This window comes from Xenopus tropicalis, chromosome 5 (genome assembly GCF_000004195.4).
Source record: "Xenopus tropicalis strain Nigerian chromosome 5, UCB_Xtro_10.0, whole genome shotgun sequence".
NCBI classification, from domain to species: Eukaryota; Metazoa; Chordata; class Amphibia; order Anura; family Pipidae; genus Xenopus; species Xenopus tropicalis.
The window spans coordinates 163,617,957-163,628,224 of NC_030681.2; positions in this window are offsets into that span (position 1 = coordinate 163,617,957).

Consider the following 10,268-nt stretch of genomic DNA (forward strand, 5'->3'; position numbering starts at 1 on the left):
AGGGATAACGGGAAGCGGTGCATGCTGGGACAGAGAGAGAAGGGATAACGGGAAGCGGTGCATGCTGGGACAGAGAGAGAAGGGATAACGGGAAGCGGTGCCATGCTGGGACAGAGAGAAGGGATAACGGGAAGCGGTGCATGCTGGGACAGAGAGAGAAGGGATAACGGAAGCGGTGCATGCTGGGACAGAGAGAGAAGGGATAACGGGAAGCGGTGCATGCTGGGACAGAGAGAGAAGGGATAACGGGAAGCGGTGCATGCGGGACAGAGAGAGAAGGGATAACGGGAAGCGGTGCATGCTGGACAGAGAGAGAAGGGATAACGGGAAGCGGTGCATGCTGGGACAGACAGAAGGGATAACGGGAAGCGGTGCATGCTGGACAGAGAGAGAAGGGGATAACGGGAAGCGGTGCATGCTGGGACAGAGAGAGAAGGGATAACGGAAGCGGTGCATGCTGGACAGAGAGAGAAGGGATAACGGAAGCGGTGCATGCTGGGAACAGAAGAAGGGATACGGAAGCGGGCATGCTGGACAGAGAGAAGGGATAACGGGAAGCGGTGCATGCTGGGACAGAGAGAGAGGGATAACGGGAAGCGGTGCATGCTGGGACAGAGAGAGAAGGGATAACGGGAAGCGGTGCAATGCTGGGACAGAGAGAGAGGATACGGGAAGCGGTGCATGCTGGGACAGAGAGAGAAGGGATAACGGGGAAGCGGTGCATGCTGGGACAGAGAGAGAAGGGATAACGGGAAGCGGTGCATGCTGGGACAGAGAGAGAAAGGATAACGGGAAAGCGGTGCATGCTGGGGAAGAGAGAGAAGGGATAACGGGAAGCGGTGCATGCTGGGACAGACAGGAAGGGATAACGGGAAGCGGTGCATGCTGGGACAGAGAGAAGGGATAACGGGAAGCGGTTGCATGCTGGGACAGAGAGAGAAGGGATAACGGGAAGCGGTGCATGCTGGGACAGAGAGAGAAGGGATAACGGGAAGCGGTGCATGCTGGGACAGAGAGAGAAGGGATAACGGGAAGCGGTGCATGCTGGACAGACAGAAGGGTACGGGAAGCGTGCATCTGGGACAGAAGAAGGATAACGGGAAGCGGTGCATGCTGGGACAGAGAGAAGGGATAACGGGAAGCGGTGCATGCTGGACAGAGAGAGAAGGGATAACGGGAAGCGGTGCATGCTGGGACAGAGGAGAAGGGATAACGGGAAGCGGTGCATGCTGGGACAGAACAGAAGGGATAACGGGAAGCGGTGCATGCTGGGACAGAGAGAGAAGGGATAACGGGAAGCGGTGCATGCTGGGACAGAGAGAGAAGGGATAACGGGAAGCGGTGCATGCTGGGACAGACAGAAGGGATAACGGGAAGCGGTGCATGCTGGGACAGAGAGAGAAAGGGATAACGGGAAGCGGTGCATGCTGGGACAGAGAGAGAAGGGATAACGGGAAGCGGTGCATGCTGGGACAGAGAGAGAGGGATAACGGGAAGCGGTGCATGCTGGGACAGAGAGAGAAGGGATAACGGGAAGCGGTGCATGCTGGGACAGAGAGAGAAGGGATAACGGGAAGCGGTGCATGCTGGGACAGAGAGAAGGGATAACGGGAAGCGGTGCATGCTGGGACAGAGAGAGAAGGGATAACGGGAAGCGGTGCATGCTGGGACAGACAGAAGGGATAACGGGAAGCGGTGCATGCTGGGACAGAGAGAGAAGGGATAACGGGAAGCGGTGCATGCTGGGACAGAGAGAAGGGATAACGGGAAGCGGTGCATGCTGGGACAGAGAGAGAAGGGATAACGGGAAGCGGTGCATGCTGGGACAGAGAGAGAAGGGATAACGGGAAGCGGTGCATGCTGGGACAGAGAGAGAAGGGATAACGGGAAGCGGTGCATGCTGGGACAGAGAGAGAAGGGATAACGGGAAGCGGTGCATGCTGGGACAGAGAGAAGGGATAACGGGAAGCGGTGCATGCTGGGACAGAGAGAAGGGATAACGGGAAGCGGTGCATGCTGGGACAGACAGAAGGGATAACGGGAAGCGGTGCATGCTGGGACAGAGAGAGAAGGGATAACGGGAAGCGGTGCATGCTGGGACAGGAGAAGGATACGGGAAGCGGTGCATGCTGGGACAGAGAGAGAAGGGATAACGGGAAGCGGTGCATGCTGGGACAGAGAGAAGAAGGGATAACGGGAAGCGGTGCATTGCTGGGACAGAGAGAGAAGGGATAACGGGAAGCGGTGGCATGCTGGGACAGAGAGAGAAGGGATAACGGGAAGCGGTGCATGCTGGGACAGACAGAAGGGATAACGGGAAGCGGTGCATGCTGGGACAGAGAGAGAAGGGATAACGGGAAGCGGTGCATGCTGGGACAGAGAGAGAAGGGATAACGGGAAGCGGTGCATGCTGGGACAGAGAGAGAAGGGATAACGGGAAGCGGTGCATGCTGGGACAGAGAGAGAAGGGATAACGGGAAGCGGTGCATGCTGGGACAGAAGAGAAGGGATAACGGGAAGCGGTGCATGCTGGGACAGAGAGAGAAGGGATAACGGGAAGCGGTGCATGCTGGGACAGAGAGAAGGGATAACGGGGAAGCGGTGGCATGCTGGGACAGAGAGAGAAGGGATAACGGGAAGCGGTGCATGCTGGGACAGAGAGAGAAGGGATAACGGGAAGCGGTGCATGCTGGACAGAGAGAGAGGGATAACGGGAAGCGGTGCATGCTGGGACAGAGAGAAGGGATAACGGGAAGCGGTGCATGCTGGGACAGAGAGAGAAGGGATAACGGGAAGCGGTGCATGCTGGGACAGAGAGAGAAGGGATAACGGGAAGCGGTGCATGCTGGGACAGAGAGAGAAGGGATAACGGGAAGCGGTGCATGCTGGGACAGAGAGAGAAGGGATAACGGGAAGCGGTGCATGCTGGGACAGAGAGAGAAGGGATAACGGGAAGCGGTGCATGCTGGGACAGAGAGAGAAGGGATAACGGGAAGCGGTGCATGCTGGGACAGAGAGAGAAGGGATAACGGGAAGCGGTGCATGCTGGGACAGAGAGAGAAGGGATAACGGGAAGCGGTGCATGCTGGGACAGAGAGAGAAGGGATAACGGGAAGCGGTGCATGCTGGGACAGAGAGAAGGGATAACGGGAAGCGGTGCATGCTGGGACAGAGAGAGAAGGGATAACGGGAAGCGGTGCATGCTGGGACAGAGAGAGAAGGGATAACGGGAAGCGGTGCATGCTGGGACAGACAGAAGGGATAACGGGAAGCGGTGCATGCTGGGACAGACAGAAGGGATAACGGGAAGCGGTGCATGCTGGGACAGACAGAAGGGATAACGGGAAGCGGTGCATGCTGGACAGAGAGAGAAGGGATAACGGGAAGCGGTGCATGCTGGGGACAGAGAGAGAAGGGATAACGGGGAAGCGTGCATGCTGGGACAGAGAGAGAGGGATAACGGGAAGCGGTGCATGCTGGGACAGACAGAAGGGATAACGGGAAGCGGTGCATGCTGGGGACAGAGAGAGAAGGGATAACGGGAAGCGGTGCATGCTGGACAGAGAGAGAAGGGATAACGGGAAGGCGGTGCATGCTGGGACAGACGAGGGATAACGGGAACGGTGCATGCTGGGACAGACAGAAGGGATAACGGAAGCGGTTGCATTGCTGGGACAGACAGAAGGGATAACGGGAAGCGGTGCATGCTGGGACAGAGAGAGAAGGGATAACGGGAAGCGGTGCATGCTGGGACAGAGAGAGAAGGGATAACGGGAAGCGGTGCATGCTGGGACAGAGAGAGAAGGGATAACGGGAAGCGGTGCATGCTGGGACAGAGAGAGAAGGATAACGGGAAGCGGTGCATGCTGGGACAGAGAGAGAAGGGATAACGGGAAGCGGTGCATGCTGGGACAGACAGAAGGGATAACGGGAAGCGGTGCATGCTGGGACAGAGAGAAGGGATAACGGGAAGCGGTGCATTGCTGGGACAGAGAGAAGCGGATAACGGGAAGCGGTGCATGCTGGGACAGAGAGAGAAGGGATAACGGGAAGCGTGCTGCATGGCAGGAAGGGAACGGGAAGGGCATGGGACAGAGAGAAGGGATAACGGGAAGCGGTGCATGCTGGGACAGAGAGAGAAGGGATAACGGGAAGCGGTGCATGCTGGGACAGAGAGAGAAGGGATAACGGGAAGCGGTGCATGCTGGGACAGGAAGAGAAGGGATAACGGGAAGCGGTGCATGCTTGGGACAGAGAGAGAAGGATAACGGGAAGCGGTGCATGCCTGGGACAGAGAGAGAAGGGATAACGGGGAATCGGTGCATGCTGGGACAGAGAGAGAAGGGATAACGGGAAGCGGGTTGCATGCTGGGACAGAGAGAAGGGGATAACGGGAAGCGGTGCATGCTGGACAGAGAGAGGGAAACGGAAGCGGTGCTGCTGGGACAGAGACAGAAGGGATAACGGGAAGCGGTGCATGCTGGGACAGAGAGAGAAGGGATAACGGGAAGCGGTGGCATGCTGGGACAGAGAGAGAAGGGATAACGGGAAGCGGTGCATGCTGGACAGAGAGAGAAGGGATAACGGGAAGCGGTGCATGCTGGGACAGAGAGAGAAGGGATAACGGGAAGCGGGTGCATTGCTGGGACAGAGACAGAAGGGATAACGGGAAGCGGTGCATGCTGGGACAGAGAGAGAAGGGATAACGGGGAAGCGGTGCATGCTGGGACAGAGAGAGAAGGGATAACGGGAAGCGGTGCATGCTGGGACAGACAGAAAGGGATAACGGGAAAGCGGTGCATGCACAGAGAGAGAAGGGATAACGGGAAGCGGTGCATGCTGGGACAGAGAGAGAAGGGATAACGGGAAGCGGTGCATGCTGGGACAGACAGAAGGATAACGGGAAGCGGTGCATGCTGGGACAGAGAGAGAAGGGATAACGGGAAGCGGTGCATGCTGGGACAGAGAGAGAAGGGATAACGGGAAGCGGTGCATGCTGGGACAGAGAGAGAAGGGATAACGGGAAGCGGTGCATGCTGGGACAGACAGAAGGGATAACGGGAAGCGGTGCATGCTGGGACAGAACAGAAGGGATAACGGGAAGCGGTGCATGCTGGGACAGAGAGAGAAGGGATAACGGGAAGCGGTGCATGCTGGGACAGAGAGAAGGGATAACGGGAAGCGGTGCATGCTGGGACAGAGAGAGAAGGGATAACGGGAAGCGGTGCATGCTGGGACAGAGAGAGAAGGGATAACGGGAAGCGGTGCATGCTGGGACAGAGAGAGAAGGGATAACGGGAAGCGGTGCATGCTGGGACAGAGAGAAAGGGATAACGGGAAGCGGTGCATGCTGGGACAGAGAGAGAAGGGATAACGGGAAGCGGTGCATGCTGGGACAGACAGAAGGGATAACGGGAAGCGGTGCATGCTGGGACAGAGAGAGAAGGGATAACGGGAAGCGGTGCATGCTGGGACAGAGAGAAGGGATAACGGGAAGCGGTGCATGCTGGGACAGAGAGAGAAGGGATAACGGGAAGCGGTGCATGCTGGGACAGACAGAAGGGATAACGGGAAGCGGTGCATGCTGGGACAGAGAGAGAAGGGATAACGGGAAGCGGTGCATGCTGGGACAGACAGAAGGGATAACGGGAAGCGGTGCATGCTGGGACAGAGAGAGAAGGGATAACGGGAAGCGGTGCATGCTGGGACAGACAGAGAAGGGATAACGGGAAGCGGTGCATGCTGGGACAGAGAGAGAAGGGATAACGGGAAGCGGTGCATGCTGGGACAGAGAGAGAAGGGATAACGGGAAGCGGTGCATGCTGGGACAGAGAGAGAAGGGATAACGGGAAGCGGTGCATGTGGGCAGAGAGAGAAGGGAAACGGGAAGCGGTGCATGCTGGGACAGACAGAAGGGATAACGGGAAGCGGTGCATGCTGGACAGAGGAGAAGGGATACGGGAAGCGGTGCATGCTGGGACAGAGAGAGAAGGGATAACGGAAGCGGTGCATGCTGGGACAGAGAGAGAAGGGATAACGGGAAGCGGTGCATGCTGGGACAGAGAGAGAAGGATACGGGAAGCGTGCATGCTGGGACAGAGAGAGAAGGGATAACGGGAAGCGGTGCATGCTGGGACAGAGAGGAAGGATAAGGGAAGCGGTGCATGCTGGGACAGAGAGAGAAGGGATAACGGGAAGCGGTGCATGCTGGGACAGAGAGAAGAAGGGATAACGGGAAGCGGTGCATGCTGGGACAGAGAGAGAAGGGATAACGGGAAGCGGTGCATGCTTGGGACAGAGAGAGAAGGGATAACGGGAAGCGGTGCAATGCTGGGACAGAGAGAGAAGGATAACGGGAAGCGGTGCATGCTGGGACAGAGAGAGAAGGGATAACGGGAAGCGGTGCATGCTGGGACAGAGAGAGAAGGGATAACGGGAAGCGGTGCATGCTGGGACAGAGAGAAGGGATAACGGGAAGCGGTGCATGCTGGGACAGAGAGAGAAGGGATAACGGGAAGCGGTGCATGCTGGGACAGAGAGAGAAGGGATAACGGGAAGCGTGCATGCTGGGACAGAGAGAGAAGGGATAACGGGAAGCGGTGCATGCTGGGACAGAGAGAGAAGGGATAACGGGAAGCGGTGCATGCTGGGACAAGAGAGAAGGGATAACGGGAAGCGGTGCATGCTGGGACAGAGAGAGAAGGGATAACGGGAAGCGGTGCATGCTGGGACAGAGAGAGAAGGGATAACGGGAAGCGGTGCATGCTGGGACAGAGAGAGAAGGGGATAACGGGAAGCGGTGCATGCTGGGACAGAGAGAGAAGGGATAACGGGAAGCGGTGCATGCTGGGACAGAGAGAGAAGGGATAACGGGAAGCGGTGCATGCTGGGACAGAGAGAAGGGATAACGGGAAGCGGGCATGGACAGAGAGAGAAGGGATAACGGGAAGCGGTTGCATGCTGGGACAGAGAGAGAAGGGATAACGGGAAGCGGTGCATGCTGGGACAGAGAGAGAAGGGATAACGGGAAGCGGTGCATGCTGGGACAGAGAGAGAAGGGATAACGGGAAGCGGTGCATGCTGGGACAGAGAGAGAAGGATAACGGGAAGCGGTGCATGCTGGGACAGAGAGAGAAGGGATAACGGGAAGCGGTGCATGCTGGGACAGAGAGAGAAGGGATAACGGGAAGCGGTGCATGCTGGGACAGACAGAAGGGATAACGGGAAGCGGTGCATGCTGGGACAGAGAGAGAAGGGATAACGGGAAGCGGTGCATGCTGGGACAGAGAGAGAAGGGATAACGGGAAGCGGTGCATGCTGGGACAGAGAGAGAAGGGATAACGGGAAGCGGTGCATGCTGGGACAGGACAGAAGGGATAACGGGAAGCGGTGCATGCTGGGACAGAGAGAGAAGGGATAACGGGAAGCGGTGCATGCTGGGACAGAGAGAGAAGGGATAACGGGAAGCGGTGCATGCTGGGGACAGACAGAAGGGATAACAGGAAGCGGTGCATGCTGGGACAGGAGAGAAGGGATAACGGGAAGCGGTGCATGCTGGGGACAGAGAGAGAAGGATAACGGGAAGCGGTGGCATGCTGGGACAGAGAGAGAAGGGATAACGGGAAGCGGTGCATGCTGGGACAGACAGAAGGGATAACGGGAAGCGGTGCATGCTGGGACAGAGAGAGAAGGGATAACGGGAAGCGGTGCCATGCTGGGACAGAGAGAGAAGGGATAACGGGAAGCGGTGCATGCTGGGACAGAGAGAGAAGGGATAACGGGAAGCGGTGCATGCTGGGACAGAGAGAGAAGGGATAACGGGAAGCGGTGCATGCTGGGACAGAGAGAGAAGGGATAACGGGAAGCGGTGCATGCTGGGACAGAGAGGAGAAGGATAACGGGAAGCGGTGCATGCTGGGACAGAGAGAGAAGGGATAACGGGAAGCGGTGCATGCTGGGACAGAGAGAGAAGGGATAACGGGAAGCGGTGCATGCTGGGACAGAGAGAGAAGGATAACGGGAAGCGGTGCATGCTGGGACAGAGAGAGAAGGGATAACGGGAAGCGGTGCATGCTGGACAGAGAGAGAAGGGATAACGGGAAGCGGTGCATGCTGGGACAGGACAGAAGGATAACGGGAAGCGGTGCATGCTGGGACAGAGAGAGAAGGATAACGGGAAGCGGTGCATGCTGGGACAGAGAGAGAAGGATAACGGGAAGCAGTGCATGCTGGGGGTACGGAGGATGGACAGGAGAAGGATAACGGGAAGCGGTGCATGCTGGGACAGAGAGAGAAGGGATAACGGGAAGCGGTGCATGCTGGGACAGAGAGAAGGGATAACGGGAAGCGGTGCATGCTGGGACAGAGAGAGAAGGGATAACGGGAAGCGGTTGCATGCTGGGACAGAGAGAGAAGGGATAACGGGAAGCGGTGCATGCTGGGACAGAGAGAGAAGGGATAACGGGAAGCGGTGCATGCTGGGACAGAGAGAGAAGGGATAACGGGAAGCGGTGCATGCTGGGACAGAGAGAGAAGGGATAACGGGAAGCGGTGCATGCTGGGACAGAGAGAGAAGGGATAACGGGAAGCGGTGCATGCTGGGACAGAGAGAGAAGGGATAACGGGAAGCGGTGCATGCTGGGACAGACAGAAGGGATAACGGGAAGCGGTGCATGCTGGGACAGAGACAGAAGGATAACGGGAAGCGGTGCATGCTGGGACAGAGAGAGAAGGGATAACGGGAAGCGGTGCATGCTGGGACAGAGAGAGAAGGGATAGCGGGAAGCGGTGCATGCTGGGACAGAGAGAGAAGGGATAACGGGAAGCGGTGCATGCTGGGACAGAGAGAGAAGGGATAACGGGAAGCAGTGCATGCTGGGACAGAGAGAGAAGGGATAACGGGAAGCGGTGCATGCTGGGACAGACAGAAGGGATAACAGGAAGCGGTGCATGCTGGGACAGAGAGAGAAGGGATAACGGGAAGCGGTGCATGCTGGGACAGAGAGAGAAGGGATAACGGGAAGCGGTGCATGCTGGGACAGAGAGAGAAGGGATAACGGGAAGCGGTGCATGCTGGGACAGAGAGAGAAGGATAACGGGAAGCGGTGCATGCTGGGACAGAGAGAGAAGGGATAACGGGAAGCGGTGCATGCTGGGACAGAGAGAGAAGGGATAACGGGAAGCGGTGCATGCTGGGACAGACAGAAGGGATAACGGGAAGCGGTGCATGCTGGGACAGAGAGAGAAGGATAACGGGAAGCGGTGCATGCTGGGACAGAGAGAGAAGGGGATAACGGGAAGCGGTGCATGCTGGGACAGAGAGAGAAGGGATAACGGGAAGCGGTGCATGCTGGGACAGACAGAAGGGATAACGGGAAGCGGTGCATGCTGGGACAGAGACAGAAGGGATAACGGGAAGCGGTGCATGCTGGGACAGAGAGAGAAGGGATAACGGGAAGCGGTGCATGCTGGGACAGAGAGAGAAGGGATAGCGGGAAGCGGTGCATGCTGGGACAGAGAGAGAAGGGATAACGGGAAGCGGTGCATGCTGGGACAGAGAGAGAAGGGATAACGGGAAGCAGTGCATGCTGGGACAGAGAGAGAAGGGATAACGGGAAGCGGTGCATGCTGGGACAGACAGAAGGGATAACAGGAAGCGGTGCATGCTGGGACAGAGAGAGAAGGGATAACGGGAAGCGGTGCATGCTGGGACAGACAGAAGGGATAACGGGAAGCGGTGCATGCTGGGACAGAGAGAGAAGGGATAACGGGAAGCGGTGCATGCTGGGACAGAGAGAGAAGGGATAACGGGAAGCGGTGCATGCTGGGACAGAGAGAGAAGGGATAACGGGAAGCGGTGCATGCTGGGACAGAGAGAGAAGGGATAACGGGAAGCGGTGCATGCTGGGACAGAGAGAGAAGGGATAACGGGAAGCGGTGCATGCTGGGACAGAGAGAGAAGGGATAACGGGAAGCGGTGCATGCTGGGACAGAGAGAGAAGGGATAACGGGAAGCGGTGCATGCTGGGACAGAGAGAGAAGGGATAACGGGAAGCGGTGCATGCTGGGACAGAGAGAGAAGGGATAACGGGAAGCGGTGCATGCTGGGACAGAGAGAGAAGGGATAACGGGAAGCGGTGCATGCTGGGACAGAGAGAGAAGGGATAACGGGGAAGCGGTGCATGCTGGACAGACAGAAGGGATAACGGGAAGCGGTGCATGCTGGGACAGAGAGAGAAGGGATAACGGGAAGCGGTGCATGCTGGGAC